We start from the raw sequence: 25077 nt of genomic DNA, 5'->3' as shown, positions 1-25077 counted from the left end.
AGAAAGGAAAGCAATTGTCTTGAAAGAATGTTAGAATGACTTAGTGAAGACACCTGTGGCACCTGCCTGAAGAAAATTCTCTGGAAGCTGAGGGTTACATTATTCAGAATACAGTACTGGTAAAAATCAGAATCTTCTGTAAGTATATTTCTAATCATGCACTTGGTTCAGGAACCAAGAAATGGAAGCAAGATGGTCCTATATAGAATCACCCTAGAGACTCAGTGGGGGACTCTGTGATCTCACAGACTTCCTGACGAGTCCTCCAAGGAGGTACACTTTTTCCAGGGAGCAAGACATGAACTACAAGCTATGGTGGTTGCTTGGGATCTTTGTACTCCTTGGATCCAATTCCTGCTGTTCCATACACATGGATTGAGAAGTGGAACTGTACAAGTGGACTGTGGTGGACATTGCATCTACAGTTCAACTCCTCCTTGATGAGAAGACCTGTGGCGAGGAATCTAGAGAGCTGATGTCTTTCATAGGTGCCACAAATTCTGAATTCATACCGAAGCCAACCTTTCCCAAGTAACTCCTAGCTCATGACAGTGTATGGCAGAACTGCCATTGTAGACATTTCTAGCCCCAAATGGGATGCCTCTAACAGATGATCTTTGCTCAGTGCTCCCCTTACCCTAGAAAAGACTTTCTCAAGGCTACTTTGCCATCTGAGTGTCCTCCTCCCCAAACTTTCTTCCTTCCCTCTCTCCTTTCCCAGGTGCCAGAGCTACATCACCACCTGCAGTCCCTCACCCTCAAGTCCTGCTCCATTGTCCATTTTATGTTTCAATATATCTCTTTTCTTTGAATATTTTGATTTATTCTTTTTTTACAAACATTTTGTTATAGATACTTAGTTGTCATTTTTTTGGAAGAGGAATCTGAGTCTCAAAAATATGTCATCTGAGTCCCAAAAACGTCATCTGAGTTAATCCTGACATGTTACTGGATATTGGTAGAGATGGAGCCTTGAGCATGGGGCACCTAGTATATTCAGACTACCTATTAAGTAAAAAAGGTTCAATAAAAAGCCTTGTTGGCTACACCAAAAAGCACCCCCTAAATGTATAGTATTGTGATAGAGAATGTGACCACTACTGTTGTGATCAAACAGGAAGTTAAGAATAGCTTCCAAGGGTAAGTGAACTGTTGACTTGAGTAAGCCACAAAAATTACATGTTTATGATTACAAAATTCTGGCTTCAGTATTTTGGTAGGCTTTGAGATAGAAACATTTCTGGTTGTTTAGGTGAAGTCATGTGTGCTTTGAGAACATGGCATTCTGAATACTCACTTATCCTGTCTGTTCCCCACCATGTTCTGCACTGCGTCTGCCACAGCCCATGCGGTCAAGGGTGCAGCTACCTGTTTTGTTTATTTACTTGTGTCCCTACCACTAAAGAGAAGGAAGAGAGACATCGATTCACTCATTAATGTACATTTAGAAAATATTTCTCATATGTGGTCCCAGGAAGAGAGAGCCATCTCTGATGCTATCATCCTATGGGAAATGATACTGAATGAAAGTCAACCTCTTCAAGGTTGTGTTCTCAAAGTTCTACATAACGTGGATATCTGGCAGATACCAATCAATTCCTTTGAAAGAGACAAATGATTCAAGTTGCTCAGTTCACCCCTGTACCTCCATTCCACCAGCCTCAAACAGGGGATTCTCAAGTGTTTAAGTTACTAGCAGAATAATTGCTATTACCTCTTCTCTCTCTGTCGTGCAAGGGGCACTATATATGAATCAATTACAAAGAGAAGGGCATCTCATTTAACGACCTCCAAATAAATTCCAGGTATGATCCTAGGCTTTTCCCAAACAATCCTGCTGGGTAAACAATATTTCTTCATTTTATAAAGGAGATGCCAGTAAGTTCAAGAATTTCGAGGTTGATCAAGGAACAGACAGACAAAAGGCAGTAACACAGCTTTCTTGGGCTGAACTGCATGGGACAGTCCCTCTTAGATGTCTACCAGAGACAATAGCAAAAAGCCACCACCTAGAAAGGATGGGAGACCTCATGAGGAAGAAGAGGAAATCAGAGGGGAGCGTATGAGTCTAGGTGATGTCTCTTAACAATGAGTGAGGAATGTGTGAGTCAAGAGCTCCTAAGGGAGTCACCAGTTGGGGTCTAGCTATAAGATCTGTCTTATCTATGGTTAGCAGATGCTGAGTGCAGTTTTGTGGGGGCATATAAAGTACATAGGCTCTGAATGGCTAAAAAATAAATTTATTTGAACTATATATATATTTTTTTTTTAAATGAAAGTGTAAGCATCTGAATCTAGAGTCGGCAGGCTTTAGGCTAATAGCCCTAGCTTGCTGCAAAGAAGGAGAGGACACAGGGGCCATTTTAGGCTAACACACAGGGACTATATTTGGTCCATTTATGTAACAGACTCAAAGTGGCTTTTCCAAGATGATGCAGCAAGGGAATGATAAAACTGGAACATGAATCCAGATGAACATTTGTCATTCCATCAGCAAACGGTATATATGTCATTCCTTACAAGAGTACATTTTCCTGGCACATCAGTTTTGCATTTTCAGGTATTAAAGGCAAAACTTTATCTCCAAAGTGTCATAAAGGAGACAGTAAAACAAATTTTCAAGGAGCAGTCAGTCACCTTTCTCTCTGAAATATCATTGTTAGAACACTGGATTGATAACAAAATTGGCATGGGGGGAAAAGAGAGGGAGAGAGAGAAATGCCAGGAAGAGGGAGGCAAGGAGGAAGGGAAGGAGAAAAAAAGGGAGTAAAGAATGAAGGAAAAGACAGAAAAGGAGGGGATGAAGGCTGGGAGTGGCAAGGAAAAGCAAAAAAAAAAAAAAACAAAAAAAAGTGACTGCATATAAAGCTTACCAATCTGAAACAGGGTAGCATTTGAAGTCAGAGATACATTTTGAAATGAATTTTGAAAATGCTTTAAAAACTCATTTCATAAAATGTATCCAATTTGTCTTCACTACATTTTATCTTTACTACACATTCACTTTCACCCTCTTTCTTTTATATTTACCTTAAACTTGGCCTTCATTTGAGTATGCAAATAAAAGCAAACAAAACCTATTTTTGTCTACCCCAGAACATTATGAGGAATATGAAATTTATCTCGTTGGTAACTTACAAAGAAGAGGGCAAGCACTTGGCTCTGCTGTGTGGAGCTAGATTCTTAAAACACAGGCTGCCATCAGCTGTTGAATTTGACCTATCGGAGATCACTGTGCTCTGACCACCCATACCCTCCTTGCTTGCTTCAATGCCTGATTTTTCTTCCTATTCCTTCCCACATAGGCATCATTTGGATGCAAGAATGATCACCTCTCATCACACGTGACACTGTTCAGAGAATAGCAAAATTTGTCAACCATGATCAGCTATCTACTTGTAGGTTTAGTTCATGCAGGACAGCTTGAAAAAAACACCTGGAATTGGAGTTGGAATAGATATTTCCTTTACGTCTGCTCCTACTGTAGAGCTCCAAATGATGCCATTCCTTCTCTGAGCTTCAATTTTCTCACTGTAAACACTGGCAAGAAAAGAAACTCATTATTATTTAAGTACCTACAGTGTGCCAAGAATGTAAATACACTATCACATTTACTCCTTAAATAACCTTTGTGGATGAGAGAAACAAAACAAGGAAACAGCTCAGAAATATGAAGTGGTGTGTCCAAGGCTAGACTGCAATTAAGTGACAATAATCAATCTTTAAATGTGTGTCCAACTAACTTCAAAGCCCATAGACTGAAGGCTCCACATGTTCAGTTTCTTTGCTCTTGTCCTATAAGAGAGTTAATTATGGTGGGCATTTCAAACCTTACAAATCCGAAACAGAACTCTAGCCTTTCCCATCCAACTTATGCCCTAGACCATCCCAGCTCTTCTTCTGGCACTGCCATACCCCTACTCTACCTCAAATTCTGGAATTAGTCTTTGCTTCATTTCCATCATCATTTCTACTCCCTATTTAATCTATCTGCTGATATTTTGGACTAGAGTCCACTGAGCCATCTCCTCTACCCTCCATCCCCAGATGCCATATTCTTTCAGCCTGAATGGTCACCTCTTGCTGCTCACCTGCTTGTATGCTTTAATGATTGCCCTTCATCTGTGGGGCAGATTATTTAATTTTTTTTTTTTATTTCAAGATACTTTATTTTCAAAACAGGTCACAACACTCAGCTTTTGGCCCATTCTGCCAATGTACAAGCTACAAACGCTTGCTCGGCAGCTGAGGGGCACTCCTTAGTAGCATGTTTGAAAATTGAATAAAAATCCATATAAAACAAATATTCAAATAGTTTCCATAGGAACACAGATAAGTGACCCTATCTCCTAGTCTTCCATACTGTTGCATTCATGCCAACCCTACTTACAGACATCTCAAAACTAGCAGTAATTAAGTTAAACGGTCCCCCCAAATCCCACAATTCAAGCTAAACTCGAAGTTAACAGCTACAGGAGTGGCACCTACACATTAATGCTAGCTGAAGCACAGGCAGCGGGGGGACGTTTCATCCCGCTCTCCCAAGCACATCTGTGGCAATGATATATATCAAATTGATATATATATATATATATATATATATATATATACCCTTGCTTGGAATCCTTCATTGACTTCCAACTAAAAATCAACTTCAAATACTTATGATGACCTTCAGAGCTCAACATGGTCCAGATTGTCCTCCTTCCAGCTACTTTGCCCATAACATTTCATTCCCTTTCAGTGACTCGGACCACCTGGCTTTTCTTTGTCTTAAGCACTCCAAGGTCCTTTCATTCTCATCCCCTTGTTACCTAGCATCCCCTCTTTTTGGGATAATCTTCCTCTAGAGTCTTTATGAGGCTCTTCCCTTTGATGATTCACATCCCAGCCTCCACATATCTCCTTCAAAGAGGTGCTCAGAGGCTGGCCCACTCTGCAACAACGTGAGTCAGTCCCTCACATCCTTAAAATTATCATCACTTCCTTGTATTTTCCCATTTACTTATTTTTTTCTAAATATGCTTACTCAAGTAGTTCTGGCTTCCCTCACTAGAATGTGAGCAAGGAGCTTATCTATTCTCTTCACTGGCATTTATAATAGTGCTTAGAACTGTTCCCAGTACATAAACTATGTGGCTTTACCTAGGAACATTGTCTAAATGCCTCTCCTATAAACTAGTAATTCCATTCCCAGGGCTGTATCCTAGGGAAACTCACATATATACCAAGAGACATTTATAAGAATATGCAAGCAGCATTGCTCATAATACTAAAACCTTGGATATAACTCAAATGTGTGGATAAATAAATGGTGATATAATCATACAATGGAATATTACACAACAATGAAAAAACTACAGCTATGGGCAACCATATGGATGAATCTTAATAATAATATAGAAGAACAAAATAAATCATAGAGGAATAAATTCTGTATAATTTATTTACATGATTCCCCAAAACATAAAAATTAAACAATTTAATTTTAGGGATTCATAAATAGATGGTAAACTGTTTTTCAATGCAGTTGGACCAAACTTGTTAATCCACCAATAATTGCATGGATTTTTTTGTATGGATGTATAAGCTTCACAGCATATGTAATTATCCTATCCAGTGTCCCATTGCCTTAAGCATAGTCAAGATAAGTGTATTTCCATCCATTTCAATAAAATTTTGTGATTTTCTTTATAAAGAGCTTATAAAATTTTAAAATTTATTCCCAGGAACTCTGATTTTTTTCTTTTTATTATACATGATTTCTTTTTTTAATCTTTATGAATTTTTTTAATTTAAATTCAATTAGTCAACATAGACTACATCATCAGTTTCAGAGGTAGAGTCCAGTGATTCATCAGTTGTGTGTAACACCCAGTGCTCATCACATCACTTGCCCTCCTTAATGCCCATCATCCAGTTACCCCATCCCCTGCCCACCTCACCTCCAGCAACCCTCAGTTTGTTTCTCAGAGTTAAGACTCTGTTGTGGTTTGTGTCCCTCTCTAATTTCTATTGCATGTTTTAATTATTTTGTCATGTGTAGAGAAATGTACTTGACTCCTATATTTTGATTTTATCTTCAGTAACCCTACTAAATTCCCAATTTTCCAAATTCTAAATTATCATGGTCTAAATATCATGGTTTTTTTCCATAGATAATTATTTGCAAATGATGGCAATAATTGCTAATTATTTATTATAGAGGTTTCTTCATTTATTATTGTTTTCAAAGAATTTTTCTCCCCTCCCCCAATTTAGATGTATTTTCATTCAGAAAATTATTTGTATTTCACTTTTTCTAATACCAATACTTAGGCACTATTATTATTGTTGTATTGGTTCAAAGGTTATTTTTACTCATCTATGTATTTATTGATTTCTCTCCTTCCCATTCCTTCTTGTAACTCTGCCCTTCCATTTGGGATCACTTTCCTTTTCTTGAAGTACAATCATTAAAATGTCACTGGTGAAAGGTTGTTGGTGAAAAATTCTGTTATTATGTGTTTAAAATGTCTTTATTTCACCTATGTTTAAGAAAGACCTTTTGCAAAAAAAAAAAAAAAAAAAAAAATCTTTGCTCAGGATGGAATGTGAAGTTGAGTGGTAAATTCTTTGAGCATTTTGGATGTCCATTACCACATCCATCAACTGCTGGCCTCAAATGATGCTTCAAAGAAGTAACTTATTACACTAACACATTATCACTTCTCAGGATGGTAGTTATAGCCCCCTGTTTTAGCTTACTTTCCAGAGTACTCACTAGGGTGTTTTTGAGGGTGAGTCTATTTTTGTTTATCTGGTTTGAGTTTATTGGGCTTTGGGGTCTCAAATTTACATTTGCAATAGTTCTTAAATGTTTTCAGCTATTGTCTTACTGAAAATTGTCTTATTTCTCTTTTTCCATTGCTGATTTAGAAAAGTCTAGATCTTCATATTTTGTTCTCTTTTCAAAGATTGATTTTATTTATTCATTTATTTATTTATTTGAAAAAGAAAAAGAGAGAGCATGAGGGAAGGAGCAGAAAGAGAAAGACAAGTAGATCCCATGCTGAACACAGAGCCCAGGGTACTGAGATCAAGACCCATGCTGAAACCAAGAGCAGGACACTCAACCAACCACCTAGGCACCACACTTTGTTCTTCCTTTCATCTTTTCTTTATCTTCCTGTGATGAATACTGAACTTTTTTTTGTGTGTGTACTATCATCCAATTCATTAACTCTTTCTTTAGCTCGTACTAAATCTTTTGCTTAGTGTGTCTATCTTGCCTATAAACTTTAATTACTGCAGTTTTGATTACTGCAAGTTCTATTTAAATGTTTTAAGGTCTGCTTTGTTGTTTTTATAGCCTCTTGTTCTTATATTTTTAAGCACCTCCTTGACTTCTTAATTTCTTTTTTAATAAAACATGTTCTTACATTCTCTATTTCATAATTCTGAGACCTGAAATCTTTTCAAGCCTGTTTACCTTATTTCCTATTTCCACTGTTCTTCATACTGCTTTGTTATGGTGATGTTTCTTTTTATGATGCGTGTATGTGAGTGTGAGAAAGAGGGGGAAGGAGGAAGATGGAGGAGGATGGAGGGAAGGGACAGGAGAGAGAAAGAAAGAGATCATGAATCACCGGAGTGTCTGTGTTCTTGGATCTCAAGCTTCTTTGAAAGACTCTGCACTCCTTCAATGAGATCATGAAAATGTTTAAGTCAGCTATTTGGAGGACATCAGGAATAGATCCTTTTGAATGAAAAGCCTGAGGGTATTTTTTTCTTTTTTTTTTTTTTTTAGTTTTTCAAAATATTTTATTTATTTATTTATTTGAGAGAAAGAGAGAGAGAGAGAGAGAGAGAGAGACAGGGACAGACAGAGAGAATGGGGGTGGGGAGCAGAGGGAGAGAGAAAATCTCCAGCAGACTCCCCACTGAGCATGGAGCCAGACATGGGGCTCAATCCCAGGACCGAAGCTGCAATCATGACCTGAGATCATGACCTGAGCTGAAATCAAGAGTCAGACGTTGAGCCAACTGAGCTACCCAGGTGCCCTAAGACTGAGTTTTTTATATAACACAAGCAGTTAAATATCTGACTAGAAATTCATGTAAATGGAGATTCATGATTTCGAATTGTTAAGAGAGGATTTTTCTTTTTTCCTGTCCCAGGTCAAAATAGAAATAAACCCTTTAGTGTGGGGTTTCTTTGACATTCATTCTTCCACTGAAGGCTTAGACTTTGGGAATCACACTTTTTTTGGCAGGGGGGAATCACATCTTTATGAAAGTCTCCTATTAGAGACCTTGGGCAGGCCTTGGGTTCCTGACAGGCACCATACTGCACACCTAAGGTCACCAGAATACTTCAGACATGTTCAGAGAAATATTGACTTTGGTGCTCCCTCATGCTCAGGATTACTACATTTACATGATTCGGGGGTCTCTGGGAATTATTAAACTTATGAAGCTCAGTGCCCTTCCCTCCAACCCAATCAATACAGTTCCTTTTTTGATCTTTTTTTAAAAAATAAATTGCACGGAAATTTTTCATTACAAAAGTCTTTTGCTAAGAAAAAAAATGAGAGTAGAAGAAGCTAAAATGGGAAAGAAAAGGGCACCCATTTAGATCATCATAGGTATGCAAATTTACATTCTGAATTTTAAAATTGACATAATAATGCAAATATGTTCATCATTTAAAAAATCTTATAAGCATCATTGTCAACTAGTAGATATCTTTTAACCTAGGACAGACATGTGTATTATTTGGCAATTTAATTTTTCAGTATTTGAATTGTTACTACTCTCCTGATGTTGTAAATGTTGCAATGGTTATATTTCTTTCCAGAAAACACACATTTCTAATTACTATGCTAGATTATTAATAGTATGTTAAAATTATTACTTTTTATAATTATACCTACTGTGTGCTTTATTACTGACATGTATCAAATACATCAATTAAATAAAAGAATATTAAAAATTAAGCCCCTGTAGATAGATGGATGGATTAACAAATTGACAAAGGTCATTATACACACACATAAATGTAAATAAATGTTTATGCACATATACAAAATATTTGATTGATAGCATAATGTCATCAGTGTGGGGGGAGCATGAAGATGTACGTACCTGTATAAGCTTGTGTGTGTGTGAGTGTGCATGAGTGTGTGTGGGTAGATGTATTTAATGCATCTGTGGACATGAATGTAGATGTCAGTGTGTCTCCATGTGTGCCTGTGTGCATCAAAACAAGGAAAAGAGTGTTCAAGCTCAAGATTTTCCAAAGATGGAGCTGCAGACTCAGTTGGAGGAGTATTTGTATAACCAACTGTGAAAAATACATGGTATTTTCTCTCCTAGATGTGAGGAAATGAGAAATCACTTGGGAAGTTTTTTAAACCACAGCTTCTCTCTAAGACCTATCCCCAGAAATTCAGATTCTGTACAAGTGGTTTGGGGTTGGGAAAATTCATTTTAAAGAACCTCTTCAGGTGATTCAAAGACTCTGTTAGGTTTGGGATATGCTGAACTATTTCAGATGTCTTTGATATTGATTGTGATGAACTCAGAAACTAGTGAGTGATCTAATGAGTGATCTTGGAATAGCACTCAGGCTCCTGCCTTCTGGTGCAGTATTAAAACCACGATCACCTGCAAATGGTAGAGTTTACTCTTCCTCTGCTAGCCACCCTAATCACTGCTTATTAGACAGAAAATATGTATTTTGAATAGTGTCTCACTTCATTGGCAAAGAATTACCAAAAGAAGCCTGATGGATTTCCCCAGTCTCATGCGACAATAAAATATATATATGAAAGAGGACTTAATTCCCTGGCCTCCTAAACACATGCCCTCCATCCTCCACCCCAGAGAAAAATGATTTCCATTTAAAAGGTGTTTTGACATTGATTAGTTGAGACTAAAATCTCACATAACTCAACTGCTTGAAAATAAAGTCATAGCTAATGGCTCTTCCTGGACTCAGCCAAAGAACTGGTGAGCTGCATCTAAAGAAACATCTGTCTTTTCATATGTATGAACAGTTTTTATTATAAATCCTATAGGATTCTTCAGATTCATTATGAAAGAAAATCTGTATGATCATTTTAAAGACCATCTGCTTTGGGTTTAGGACCATCACCTAGCTGAGCTTCCTGGAGTACTGTGTCCAAAAGGAAATAACAAACAGGCTGTGAAAATTCATACACCGCTGGGTTTTTTTTCCCCCTGATTAATAATGTAGATGACTTTCTTTTCTCTTGATTGAAATGTGGTTCAGGAAGAGCTGAAGTTTTTCCACTCCATTTGGACAATTTTCGTCTCTTTGAAGTAATACTACCTTGGAGCTAAGAACAATTTTTGGAGATCTAAAGCTCTGGCTATCAGCAGTGAGAAATTTATTTTTATCAGTCCCCCCTCCCATTTGATATATTATCAGGCTTTTAAAAATATCAGTTGAATACCATGCAAAGGAATATTTGTCAAGCTGTCAGCACCTTGTGATTAATACGAATGTGGCTCTCGAAAAAAAAAAAAAAAAACAGAAAACACAGTTGATATTATTTGAGTTTTGAAACCACAGAGACATCAAAGTCTTTCTTGATGTTGCTGCAAAATGTTACCAAAGCAATTACATTTTATACTCTCTCTTCTAAGAGTGCCATCACATGGGAAAGTTTGCAACTTTGTAAGATACAAAGATGCCACTGGAGAAACTTATTATTGAAACTCAGAAAGCAATTTCATGATAGGGTTGAAGCGATTCTTCATCTATGTAAAAAAGCATCAGATGAAGAAAACCAGGGAAAATCTATTTTCCCCCTACAATCTGGTTATGATTTTGTCTTCAATTGCTTTGTCAATGCTACAAACTCACCATTCTCCTGCCAAATGCCTGTAGGCATTCGAACCCCACTTTTTTTTAGGTGAGAACAGATTAATAGAGGTTTCCTACTGCTTCTGTGCATGAACACATTCTGTTCCTTTCCTCTGCACTCGTATGTCCTCTTTTTTTTTTCCTTCCTTGAGTTGACAACCCTGTTCTTCCAAGATAGTAGCTTAAAGTCAGAATGCTGAAATAAAGGATGTCTTCCCTGTAATCATGAACATGAGACTTGGATAAAAAGTTGCAAATAAAATATCTTGATCGCTGCTACTCATCAGCTATGTGATCTCAGGTAAGTCAGTCTATGCTGAGTCTCAGTTCCCAGGTGAGAAACTGGGATTTCCAGCATCGTCCTGGGACACAAATAAGCCCCAAAGGGTATCACAAATATTGGTAACATATGTCACAGAACACTTATTCTAAGAGTGAACATTTGTGTGCCACATTATTTTTCTTGTGTGTTACTATTCTTTCTGAAACATGGTATTTAAGGTCTTCTAGGGAAGGGACTACGTTTGTAATCTCCTTTGTTAGAACCCAGTTTTGAGCTAGGAACTTACTGGTGGTCTATTAGCAATGATTGATTACTGGGTTCACTTAACTGATGGAGTAGCCTGGAAAAGTAACAATCACTCTTTCTTGCCTTGGCTTCTCTTGTTGCATTTCAGTTTGGTTTACAACAGCAGCCCCTGCTCCAGAAAAGAAGAGGAAGGAGAAGAGGAGGAGGGGATGAGGGGCAGGGAAGGAGAAAAGCATTCTAATAAAGCAAAGCCAGACATGGACAGATCTTCTGCACTAGCTCTGTGTTAAACATTAATCAATACTGAAATGACTGCATCTCCAGTCATGATGTAAGGAAGGGAGGCAATCGTCACACTCAGGCAGGGACCCTGGCAGGGAGACTGAACGCATTGACAAGCACTGGGATTAATACCAAACTTCATCAATTCTTAGCTCTGCTAAGAAGGCAAGTCATTCACCTTTGTCTGAGCGTGAATTATACCTTGGCAAAATGGTATTAATAATTCACATTCTGCTTATCACAAGATGTCTTAAATACTTGTCAAATGCTGAAAGAATGAGTGGATAAATGAATGGAAAGTTAGTTCTTTGATGTTATATAAGCATTTACGGAGGCTTAGAATGGAGCTCCTTGAAAAAACACATTTTCTTCAACACTCTATTGTAAATTAGGAAAGTTCAGATTCTAGCCTGTTCTGCGTCAAGCCCAGATGTGTCACCTCTATATCTTCTGTTTTAAACAAGGAAAACAGGCATGAGCTTTCCTTCTCCTACATTTGTGATATATATGGGGAAGGACTATGTGCTAGGAGGAAGGGCCCTGGATAAAGGATTGGGAATCTGGGGTGAAAACTCCAGTTCTGTTCTTTGTACTTTTACCTTCAGCCAACCTTTGCCTTTTCTGAGTTTCTTTTTCTTTTTTTTTTTTTTTGTTTTTGTTTTGTTTTTTTTCTTTTCTGAGTTTCTTCAGCCAAGTTGACAATAGGATTTTCTTTGTCTCTCCCACAGTTATGCAGTGGGTTCAAAAAGAAAAAAAAATAATAATGCCACAAGTACTCCCATATCCCTTTGACTCCCCATCTATACCCATAGGTTTTGGGAAAATTTTAAGGAAAGGCTTATGACAAGAAATATGGCTATATTGAATCAGTTTGAAAGGAAACCAAAAGAAAGTGGTTATATATTCTGTTGTTTGAGAAAGTGGTCAAACCACATTGCGACTACTGTTCCCATGATCTGTGATGGATACTGGGGGAAGGGATAATCATTGAATCTAAGGAGTCTGGTTCTCAGTCAGATGGAATCCCTTCAAATTTTGGGTTGTTCCGCTGGTGAGAGATGTCCCTCACTATATTGGAGGAATTCATTTTCATGAGAGCATTAGCATGATACTTCAAAAGAGACTTCTGAGAGACAGGGATGCCTGAACAGAAGAGCCATGTAGGCAGACTAAAATTTGCAGACCAGAGACAAGCTATCACAGGCAGTCCTGAGAGTATGACTACACATTTCATACAAGCTAGAATAATAGTTAGCTCCTGGGAAAGAGAAGGGCAAAACTGGGGATGGGCTACAAAGTTGTCTAAGGAACTGGCTCCATCTACTTCCTAACCTGACCTTCGATTACACAGGTGTTCACTTTATGATTGTAATCTGTCCACACATAGTTTATGTCATTTCACATATTCACTTCATGATACAAGGTGAAGAGGTGAAATATTGTGAAACCAGGAACATAAACTGAATGAATGGGTAACAGTTACTTAACTAAAACTATGAACTGACTCTAGGACAAACTACACCGAGCCATACACTGGTTGAGCTGGTGTTTGTGGCTATTTAAAAGACCAGCACAGACCACAGACCAGGCTTATTTAATTTGTTACCATACTGATATTAATAGAAATAGGCAAATAAAAAAACCAAATGATCAGTTTTATACCTATTGAAGAACTTGGACTACATAACTATTCTTAATAAATTTATTTCAGTAAACAACCATTGGAGTGAGAACATGGACATTTACTAGCAGTGTTCTATTTTACAACTGACATGTTCTTTGACATTTAGGGTTCACTCACACCTGCAGCTCAGAGATGACTTCTGAGTTTAGCTGCTGGCAGTAAGTAATCACATCAACTTTTATCCAGTGAGAAATTGATAATACAGATGTACAATGGCCAGACTATACACAAGAGAACCATGACCCACAACCTCTGCAGCAACCAGCACTGGAAGACAAACCACATGTCTGTAGCAATTGGCCCCCAAAAGTCAAGATTTGGTCAATAACCACCAGCTTCCCTCACTTTTGCCCCCTGACTTCCAAGTCAGGACCAACTAATGAAAGGCAAATTGGCTTCCCATACCAATCACAGAGATGCCATGCCTCCTGGGGTAACTTGCCCTTGAATTTCCCCAACCTGCCATCAGGACATACTTAGAATTTTTTCTTTCTCCCTATAAAGCTTTCCCACTCCTCTGCCTGCCTATGAGTCTCTGCCAAACCCAAGTGATGGTGGCTGATGTCCTTGCTTCAGTGACGTCTAAATGATTATTTAGGATTATTTTCCTTTTGGGTTATCTTCATGAATTTATCTCCCAGTTATTGCCTCCATGGAATCCTATTTAATAAACAAATGAAAACCAGCAATTATATTTCAGAGTTTCTCATTCTGCACTGGCTTCATTCCTTTTTCATTCCTTTTTGAAAAAAAAAAAAAGTAATGTTGATGGAAAAATATTTAATTATATTATCCATTTAATACTTTGGAAGCATTAGCCAAGATTATTATAAATACAGTGTTGCAATAGGGAAAATGATATGGAGTTAAGTAAAATAAAATGTTTTAAAAGACCCGAATGCATAAATGATTATGTATACACATACATACATACACATACACACACTCTGCAAATAGACCAATTCAAAAGGAAACATGGAAAAATGAGCAATGATAGGTTTGCCTTGTGATTAGAATGTGGATGACATTTAAAGTTTTTTATTCTTGTTAACGTTATTCTTTGTGAAATTGTTTTTAAAAATGACGGAGCAACTCTTGCCAAAAGGGATCCAGCATTTCTTCCAGGTCTGTCCTCTGATAGAACCTCTGTAGTTACATATCTCTTTTCATTGTCACCACTAAACAACCCCTGGACATGCTTTATACACTGTAAAGTGCTCTGCAAATGCAAAATATGATGCTTATCCTACTAGAGTCCTTTTAATACCAAGTACCTGAGATTCATATGCCTAAGATGTGCCCTGGCTGAGGTGCCCTGATTTTAGAAAATCGGGGTTTGTGTGTTTGTCCTAAGGCAGCCAGGCTCGCCCTCAGAGCCTGCCACTGCTGCTAACAAGGATGACCCAGATGGAGAAATGGAACAAAGCTGAGCTGTAGATACTGGTGCTCAGCTGGAAACACACTGCATTGAGATGGGACATGCAGATGACTAGGAAGTCATGTAAAATGTCTATAAAATACAATGTATTCAGTAGGTATAATCAAACCTTAAAATGATGAGAAGAACCCAGAGCCAGGAAAGGAGACTAGAGGCGCTTGTAAAACCCCATAAACAACAAGGAGCGGCCAGCCTTCCACAATTCCTCTGCTTTGGGGTTTTCTGGTTCCCACTAGGTAAGTAAGACAGGATTAGAGATGCGATGACTTCAGGACCCCTTTAGTTATGGCATTCTATTCCAGTATAGCTCTACATATTGTACCAGACTGCAGATAATTTCTATCTGGCCATGTAGAACACACCATTAATCCTCAATTGCACTGCTATATTCATAGGAGAAGAGAATCATCAGATCAGAAAAAAAAAATCTAAGAATGTTAGGAACGAGGAAAGAAAAAAAAACCTAATTTGTCTGTTACAGTTCATTTCACATGTAGAGGGAGTTAAGATGGGAAAAGTATATCTCAGAAGGTAATTACATTTTGTCTGCAATCAATAGAACACACTAGAGAGAGAAAAGCTACTTGTATTACACTTAGAATTAGGGGCTTCACATTGTAGCTTGAATTATCCTCGGTCACAGAAGATGGAGTAACGCTGATGAAGCCCCAGCCTATTCCAGAGTTTTCACCTCATGCGCTAGCCTCCCTCTGAATCTGCACACCCCCATAGCCAAAAGCATCAGGTTGCAACCATGGTTCAGATCATACTCAGACACTGTGATCAGTCATAAAATATGGTGGGAATCGTTTGTCATTATTAATATTTAATTAGCTGATGATATCAAATGATTAATTTGAAATATATAAATTAGTGAGTTTCTTGTTAATAACTCCACCTGCTTACATTTTGAAATGCTCCTTGAGTGAGCAAGGATATCATAGAACTAGATTTAGTGGACTAATAGCTGTGCTTCACACAGAATATACCCATAGGAGTGTCACATGTGTGAGCGCTGGCATGTGTCACAGTGAGAAGACCATGCTAATTACTGGACTGATTAACAGATGGCTCCACTGCCCCAAGTCTAAAATAGGATGTCAGCAGACATTCTCCTCTACTATGGTCCTCATGGCAGCAACAGTATGGTGTCACCCTTTCTGAGATGCCCAGCTGTGAACTTCAGTCATCTTTAATTTCTCTATTGCATAGGTCAGTATTCTTTTGATTGTAGGGGATGGAAGCACAGTTCAAAAAAGCTTTTGAAAAAAGTGAATATTGTGGCCTGTGTAACCTGAATTATTGCTTCTGATTCACCTGGATCTGAGGATTCTAACAATATCATCAGGAATTTGTTTGTCTTTTATACCTCTTAGCTCGAATTTTCTCAGGGCCAACTTCATGCTCTGACAATTGCTCTTTATTTGGAAAATATGGCAAACGATAGCTCTGGATTGGGTCATTCTTACATTTCCCATAGGAAAGAATAGATCTTCTATTCAGTAGTTCCAGAGATCCTATGGCAGTGTCCACTAGCTAGGCCTGGGGTACATATCCACCACTCAACCCCAACAGCATGGGGTGCTCTGGTTGGCCAATCTGGATTCCATCTCTAGCCCCAATTTGTTCATGTGATTGGAGATGTTCCCAGTGAATGAGGGGAAGATGCTGAGTAATAGGAAAGTAACATAGCGGGTACATGCATATATCTTTCAGCCCAGTAGCCAATGAACTAAGTCAGAAATATTTTACATCTTAAATATCTCTTGATCATTTCCTCTTTCAAATCCCACTGCAATTGGGATAATAAGAGTTGAGACTCTTATTATCTCTTAAGTGGTCAGTTACCATGACTTGTTATGTGTTTCCTTGTATTTTTTCAAGATCTCTGTTACTGCAATACTTCTCTTGATGACTCCCTACCAATTCTTCTCCATGTGCATTATAACTGAGACACACTAATCAATTCACAGTGTTTGCTATGATCTTTAATGCCTAATAGCTTTGTCAAGACTGTTCCAGACCTTTCCTCCTTGTTCACATTTGAAACCACTGCTTAGATGTTAACAAAGATGGATGTAAGGCTAGCTCCCATCCTACATGCTTTTCTAGAATCTTGCAAGTCTCCTATTGACAGAGAAGACTAAGTCTCTTCCCTTTGAATCTGGGTGAGCTTGTGACTCATTTATAACCACCAGAGTGGGCAGAGGAGATGTCGAGAGGTTTCTGAATCTGAGCAATAAAAGACAATGCCCACAATAACCAAACTGTAGAAAGAGCCAATATTTCCATTGACAGATGAAAGGATAAAGAAAATGTGAGATATATACATAAAGAAAATGTGAGATTATCTATCTATCTATCTATCTATCTATCTATCTATCTATCTATCTATCATCTATCTGTCATCTATCATTTATCAGAATATTATTCATCCATCAGAAAGATAGATATTCATGGGGCTGAAGGGTAGTATGCTGAGTGAAATAAATCAGAGAAAGACAATTATCATATGGTTTCACTTATATGTGGAATATAAGAAACAGTGCAGAGGATCATAGGGGAAGGAGGGAAAACTGAATGGGTAGTCATCAGAGAGGGAGACAAACCATGAGAGACTTTTAACTCTAGGAAACAAACCGAGGGTTGCTAGAGGGAAGGGGGTTAGGGGTTGGGGGTTGGGGTAATTAGTGATGGGCATTAAGGAGGGCATGTGATGTAATGAGTACTGGGTGTTATATGAAACTGATGAATTATTGACAACTACATCTTAAACTAATGATGTACTATATGTTGGCTAATTGAATTTAAATTAAAAAAAAAAAAAGACAATGCATTTTTTTTTTCCTTGTTAGCTGGCACACTTGCTTTTATAGCCCTGAACTGCCATTGTGGGAAATCTGATTACCCTGAGAATGCCATACTGCTTGGAAGCCCAAGCTACATAAAAATGCAATTCATAGGAGTTTCAGTTGTCAATCTCTATTGACTTCTGGCCACATGAGGGAAGGTCCTCCAGGTGATTTAGGCCCTGGTCATCAAGTTATATCAGTCTCCACATCTTCCCAGCTGAGGACCCAGACATTGGGGAACAGAGACAAAATTCCCCCCTCTATAATGACTTTCTGTCCCACAGAATCTGTAAACATAAGTAAATACTTGTTTTACTCTAGTTCTCATAGGTTTTGAGGTGTTTTGTTATGTAGCAATAATATCTGGAGACCCATCCTTGGCAATCTCTTCTTCATTCTTACCTCGGAAAGTTGCTAAATATTTTCTATTCAAACGTCCACACAATTAATCCAGGGGTTTTGTTTATTTGTGGATGTCTCAATGTCCTGTGCTCTGCAGTGAATGCCATGGGGGCAGAGACCACACCTCATTCACATCTGCTGTTCTGATGGTGAATGAGTACACATCTGTAAAGGAAGGAAGGAAGGAATGCATGCATAGGGTGACAAATGACAAGTCTGGTGAGATGATGAGAACATAGTTTTTGGGCATCTGAGATGAGATGGAATGTGAATATCTGTGAAAATATCGATAGCATAAAAAGATACTGATAGCAGGATATCAGATATAAAACGGGAGCTCTAGGAGTTGGAAACAGGAGTATAGGACTGTTGATCAGAAAAAATATTTGGCTCCGGAATTAGAGAAACTGGAGAAGCAGATGTGGAAAGAGGATTAGGCTTCATCTTGGGGGAATCTGAGCAGAACTGAGATTCAAGGAGGGAGATTTACACATAATGGGGGGGGGGGACCTGAGAACAAGGTCAACACTGGGTACGTGTTGAGCCAGGAATTTCTTATCCTGAAGCTCCATGAACCACCACTCCTACTCCCCAATCATCTTATAACTTGGGCTCAAGTTAACCCACACATGACAGTCCATTGGTCCATTTGGCTGAGAAAATAAATAGAGGGCAAGAAACAAGGCAAGCCAGCTTACCGGGTTCAGTTATATTATTATAGTCAACAGACCCCCTTCTCCAAAGGACTTTGGTCCATGTTTGTTCTCCACTTTATTTCCTCACTGACGGGTGGTTCTGAGAATGGTAAAGTTTCTTTTTATAACTGCACTTTCTTCATTTGTTTTATTTCTTCTGGGAACAGAGATGTAATGTGGCATCCAGTAAATGGTTCCAAGAGGAATAGGATCTGGAGGGGGTGATGGAGGCCCCAGTGTTACATCTGAGCTGCCTATGACTTTAAAGAAGTCTAATCCAAATCTAGAATCTGAAGGTGAAGACAAGCCCAAGAAGAAAGACAAAATCAGTGGTTCCATCAACAGGGGATCATTGTCCTTTGATCACAAAGAGTTACCACGTAGTTGGTTCCTGGACTTGAATTCTTGAAATTGGTTTAGATATCTTTCAAGTGGAGGCACCATATTCGACTGCCTGGTGATTGTGCAGTGTTGACAGTGTTACCGGTATGTTTGCCAGTGACCTGGGCCTCTGCACATGTATTAAACTACTTTCCTCCATGCTTAAAAGAAATAATTCAGGTTACTTTCTCTTTTCCCCATCTTCCACTGCTGCTTTTCACTAAACACCCAACTCCCAGCTTCACTCCTTTGCAGTTTTTTCCACCTGCCTATTCTGTTGCTTTCACCCTTTTGCACTAGCACCTGGCTAACTCTTTCTCATCATTCAGGATTCATGAGATACTTCCTCAGAAACTCTTTTCAAATAGGATTAGGAGGCATCTTAATCCAAGCCTATTGGTGCACTTGACAATTCATTAAGGTTATATGCTAATTTCTCTGTTCCAGCAACTTCTCAGTGAGCTCTCTGGGGAACCAGGGACCAAATATGCTTATTGTGCACCTATGCTGGCTGTGCCAAGGCTCATTTTAATATTCATTCAGCTGCAAAAAAAACTACCCCCTTCCCATTCATTTCAAATATAATATCTTGTTTAATGCCTCATAACCATCCTGCAAGATAGGTTATTAGAGCCCTAGAAGCTCAGAGAACTTGTGTGATAAGCTAAAATCTGTGATTCTTTCTGATACCACATAATCTTTAAGAAACACAAAAGAGTAAGAGCTTAATGGCATCATCACTTTGGCTTTCTATAGGAAAACATGGTTAGGATGAGCCTTTCACCCTTCAGTTCCTTTTTGTTTGTCTGTGGCAAACATTGGCTGGCATACAAAATTGTGCAATGCTCTTCACCAAATTTGCCAATTACTAATGTAGTATCTGACAACCAATAAAGACAACTGTCTAATGCATTAAGTAAAAGTCAACCAAGGTGCCCAGTGGTTTGCATGTACAGAAATTAAACTCTTTTTCTATGATCCCCAAGTGTTCAGATTTTTTAAAGCTGCACAATGGAATTTTAAAGTCATTTATTTATTGATTGACATTTTGACTGCACCAGGCCATCATCCTCATTTTGTTATCCTCTCTTTATTAATTAAGGGTTCATTCTGTGCCAGATATGGAGCTAAACATTGGACAAGTATGTCATCATCAGGTTCCCATTTGGAGGAACCTGACTTATGTCCATGTTATAGAGAAGAAAACTGGTCCTTAAAGCAACTCAAATGCTCAGGGATAGGGCAGTAGGGTATCTAGGTTGGGATTTTCATAAAGATTTGTTAATCTCCCAAAGCTACACTCAAAATTGATAAGCTTCTCAAGTTTGACTCACAGATAAGTACTCTATTATAATTCCATATATTTAAAAATAATACTTTTATCATTTTCTAAAACACATTTCTATTGGTTGTCCCAGGGTACTTTCCCTTCAGTTCTTGAATTGGGTAGTGTAAGTAGGAGAAGATGAAGGCACAAGAGTCCAGTATCTAGAAGGCAGACCAGCAACCAGACCAGATGGGTTTTCTGACTCATCTCAAGGCTTATGCACTTGACAACATTGTTTCAATCAAAAGCTCCATCAGTTACTTTCCCTGGTGCCTTCTGCAAATGGATGCTTCTTCATCCTCCAACAAATTCCTTCTGTATCTTCTTTTATTTTATTTAGAAATAATATCTCTTTTTAATGCCCATTTTCCACTGCATTAAGGATGAAAAGTAGCTTTAAGGGAAATAACAGTTGCCCTGGAATGGAAATGCAGGCTGAAAAAAATGTCAGACTTTGGCGTAATAGCCGCTCTCTATGTGCTCATGGGGATCGTGTGACAGAGTAATGAAGGTCTCAGGGGTTTAGAAGCTCTACATACACCCACTGTTTGATGCTATAAGCACATTAGGTATCCCTAGAATCACCTATTAAATGGAAAGGTAGTAGGAATTTGATTGACTTCTTAAATCATCAACATCAAAATATAAAATAATGGTGTTTGTCTCCATTTTATATGTTTAGATGTTATATATGAAAGTCCAAAATGATGTCTTTAATGACCATAAAATGCAGAGAAGGATTAAAGTGCTGTAATTATATGTTAGTTTTTAAAGTGGTTTATATATTTTTTTCTTAAATGTATATTGAATTAGAAATATATGGTATATATGTATTTTTTCAGTATTGATCATGTTGAAATCAAATGCTTTCATAAACAGAGATAGGTGGAAACATTTCCATGAATTCGAAGAGGAACAGATTAACGTGTATTTGGCAAAGCTATAAGCCAAGGAATCTTTTTAAAAAGATCACCCTATTTAAGTCTTATTACCATTTGATGAGATAGTGTTATCCCATTTCATAGGTGAGAATGTTAAAACTCAAAGAGATTAAACACACATGATGATCACACAGCTAGCAAGCAAATTCACATCTGCCTGACTTATCACATCCTTATATGATAAGACATGGTTTTTTTTATTTTAACTGGGAGTATGGATTTCAAACACGTACACACACACACACTTATATATGAAAGGCAGCTATAGTTAAAACAACAACACAACTTTGCAGGCCAAATAGAATATGTTTATTTATTGTTCATGGGCAGCAAGTCTTATCACTTTTGAAGAAAATGGTGGAGGGTAGACCATGTCAAACCTACTCCCCCTTGGGACGCCTGGGTGGCTCAGCAGTTGAGCGTCGGCTTTCGGCTCAGGGAGTGATCCTGAAGTCCTGGGATCGAGTCCCACATCGGGCTCCTTGCATGGGGCCTGCTTCTCTCTCTGCCTGTGTCTCTGCTTCTCTCTCTCTCTCTCTCTCTCTCTGTGTCTCTCATGAATAAATTTTTTAAAAATCTTAAAAAAAATAAATAAATAAAACCTACTCCCACTTCAATGGGAGGCTCCCAAACAACATTTATGAAATCCCTAGGTCACTTAGAAAACAGTAGGGAAACCAGTAATGTGACCCAAGAATCTTGTTTTGTTTTTAAGAAGTGAGGATTAGCAATCTAGAAATCTGAGTCCTAGGTCACTGAGTTGGACTCACAATCTGAGCACTGAAACCAGATTCATGTAGGATGGTGATTTGCCCAGCACAGGCTAGCACCCCAGACACAGTGGGACTCAATGGAAGTTCCTCATATCTAACAGCACTCTGTAGCTACTAAGTTAATATACTACTCACCACTCTATGGGTATGCCATATTAACCCAATTTTTAAGGGACAGTCCTAGATTCAGGTGATTTAAGAGGCTTATTTATGATTGTAGTATGGTTAAGTGGCTGAACTGGGATTCAAACAGATCTAAATCTAAATCCGGTGCATTTTTGAAAAGCAACTACCTACTCTCCACAGGTACTGGGAGAACCAAATGATGTGGAAAATCTAATGTGAAAGCCTCCTCAAAAAGCATAATTGACTATATAAATATAAAGCATTTTATATATAAAAACCAAATATTGCCTGCTTTTCCCAAAAGGCTTTCACGCCACCTCATCAAATTGATTATCCAGCTGCTGTTAATGGCCCAGTGAAATGATGCAGACAACCCCAAATGGCAGAGAATTATCCCCAAACATTAGACCTATATATTGTATCATTGGGATTAAATTCAGGAGCTGCTGTTCTGGCCACCTCAGCAACTTCAACCAGAGGTATCACTTTCTCATGAAAAGAGAGCGCAGCAATTTAAACAGTGGCTTGACTTTAGGCAAATCACAAGGACTCCCTGAGACTCAATTTGCTCATTCCTAAACCTTGAGCAATGATAGTCTGTCGTAGGCTTATCGTGTACTAAGTGACAGGATATGAGATCTGGGCTGGGAGTTAGGCTGCAAGAGGCAGAGTCTGGTTCTCCCACTCAGGAAACACTAGTCTCAGACATGTTTCTAAACCTCTCTGTATTTTATCTTAAGTGAGGATAATAGTAGCGCTAAATAATTGCATCAATAGCAATAGTATTATAAGAGTTAATACACAGAGAGCACCAAGAACAATGTCAGCACAGCATGAAGTAAGTGCTCAAGAATTGTTGGCGATGAATATATTTAAATTATCTCACATATCAGTGACATCTAGCATGGTGTTTGATACTACCTCTAGAGGTAGTGGCATCCAGAGTTGACTGTTTGTAGTTTATAAGATTCTCTCATGAGCCCCTGTTCATTTCTCCTTCCCAATCATCTATCCTATCAGGCTGGGGCTGGGCATCGTCTTCTGTTGGGGCTTAACCTGCTGCTGCTGACACTGCCTGATGTCAGGGGACTCCCAGCCCACTTGGACCTTAACTCTGCTTGGCTGCCTCCTGCCACAATTTAGGTTCCTGAGGGAGCAGGACAAAGGAAGTTCCAGTGCACATCTAAGCTAAATGGGGGTCTAGCTTCATCCCTGAATCCTACAGCTTTCTTATACTGGGGTGTAGGGCTAGTCAGTGCAGACACTACAAGAATCCCTAAGTGCGTTAGCTAAGAATCTTATATTCACTCCAAAATGGGTTAATCTAAACTCTTTGCTAAGGATAGAGTTGGAAGTTTTGGGGGGTTTTGTTATTGTTGTTTTTGAGCTCATACTAAAATGATCTTGGCAAACACTAGAGAGTTCTTTTCTTTTTTGAAATACGTAATTCATAAGAATATTTAGGCTCTGATAAATCTTACAGAAATTTTGCAGCATTTCTTAAATTTATTTGACTCATGATTTCCATATTTACATTGAGTTAGGGACAAATGGGGCTAGGCAGGGCTAGATAGGGGGCCATGAAAGCAAGCTCACAAAAATACCCAAAATGCTGAGGAGTAGGGAAACCAGAGATAAGGGAACAAGCCAGACCACCCTGCCCTAGGTGTGAGTGGGGAGGGGGTCTTGTTATATCATCTACTTGTGACCAAAAAGAATTATCGGACCCTAAAAAAGAAATAAGCCATTCAAGATGTTATCACTACTTCTTACTCAATGGTAATTTTAATAGATATGTTAAAAGGATTTAGGTTCCTAAGTTTGCTTTCAATAAAAGACCAACCCTACAAGCCCTCAGTGGCAACCCTGTTGAGACTTCTCTCATACTGAGAGCTTTCTCTGTATCTTTACTTAATAAACTTTCATCACTTTACTCACTCTCCTGTGTCTGAGAGATTCATTTGACTCCATGAGACAGGAATCTAGCTCTCCCATATCAACATTTCAATACAACTTATGGAACTTTAGAAGGAAACAAAGTAATGTATATTTTTCATATGTGTACATATATACATTCTTTTTCCAATTTATATATATATACACATATATAAAACATTCTCTTTCTATCATCTATAAATTAGAAAAAGAACACAATCTTGAGATAGACTACCCCACTTTAAGATCTTTGATATTTTGTGGAGGAATTGAAGAAAGACAGGATAGAGAAGAATATCAACTGTGTTTGGAAGTTTTTTTTTTTTTTTTAATGGTGGTTTCACAGCATTAGATTGTCCTACCTCAAGAGTGTGCTGCCTAAGAGTTATCTCTTTGTTTTTAGATATTATTCTCCAATCTTAACAAATGTCCTGTGAAAGTCCTCTTTTTCACTACACATGGTGCTTCTTTGTGTTCGAACTGGAGGTCTCCCAGATTTGGTCAGAGGTGAGAAGAAGATGCCTGCATTTGACTATCATGTTGTCACCTCTGTAGGGATCCTCCAAAGAAAAATCCAGCAGAATCCATGCCTGTCAAGTAAAAGTCATAGCCGCATTCTCAATGTCATTGAACCATTAGTGTTCAGGAATCTGATCACATCTCCTCCTCCTCTGGGTTTCCCTTCTCAGAGATAGGCAGGATTCTGAGTAAATGGGTGCCTTGGAATTTCCATAACACCAGAAACAGTTTTGGAGCTTGCTTGTTACTATGGATAAGATTTCCCCCAGAATGTGAGGATCTTAAATTTTCTTTGTGCATTCATTTGATTATCCAATTCT

This window comes from Canis lupus, chromosome 3, assembly GCF_011100685.1.
Source record: "Canis lupus familiaris isolate Mischka breed German Shepherd chromosome 3, alternate assembly UU_Cfam_GSD_1.0, whole genome shotgun sequence".
NCBI classification, from domain to species: Eukaryota; Metazoa; Chordata; class Mammalia; order Carnivora; family Canidae; genus Canis; species Canis lupus.
Note: the sequence above shows the minus strand (reverse complement) of the source record.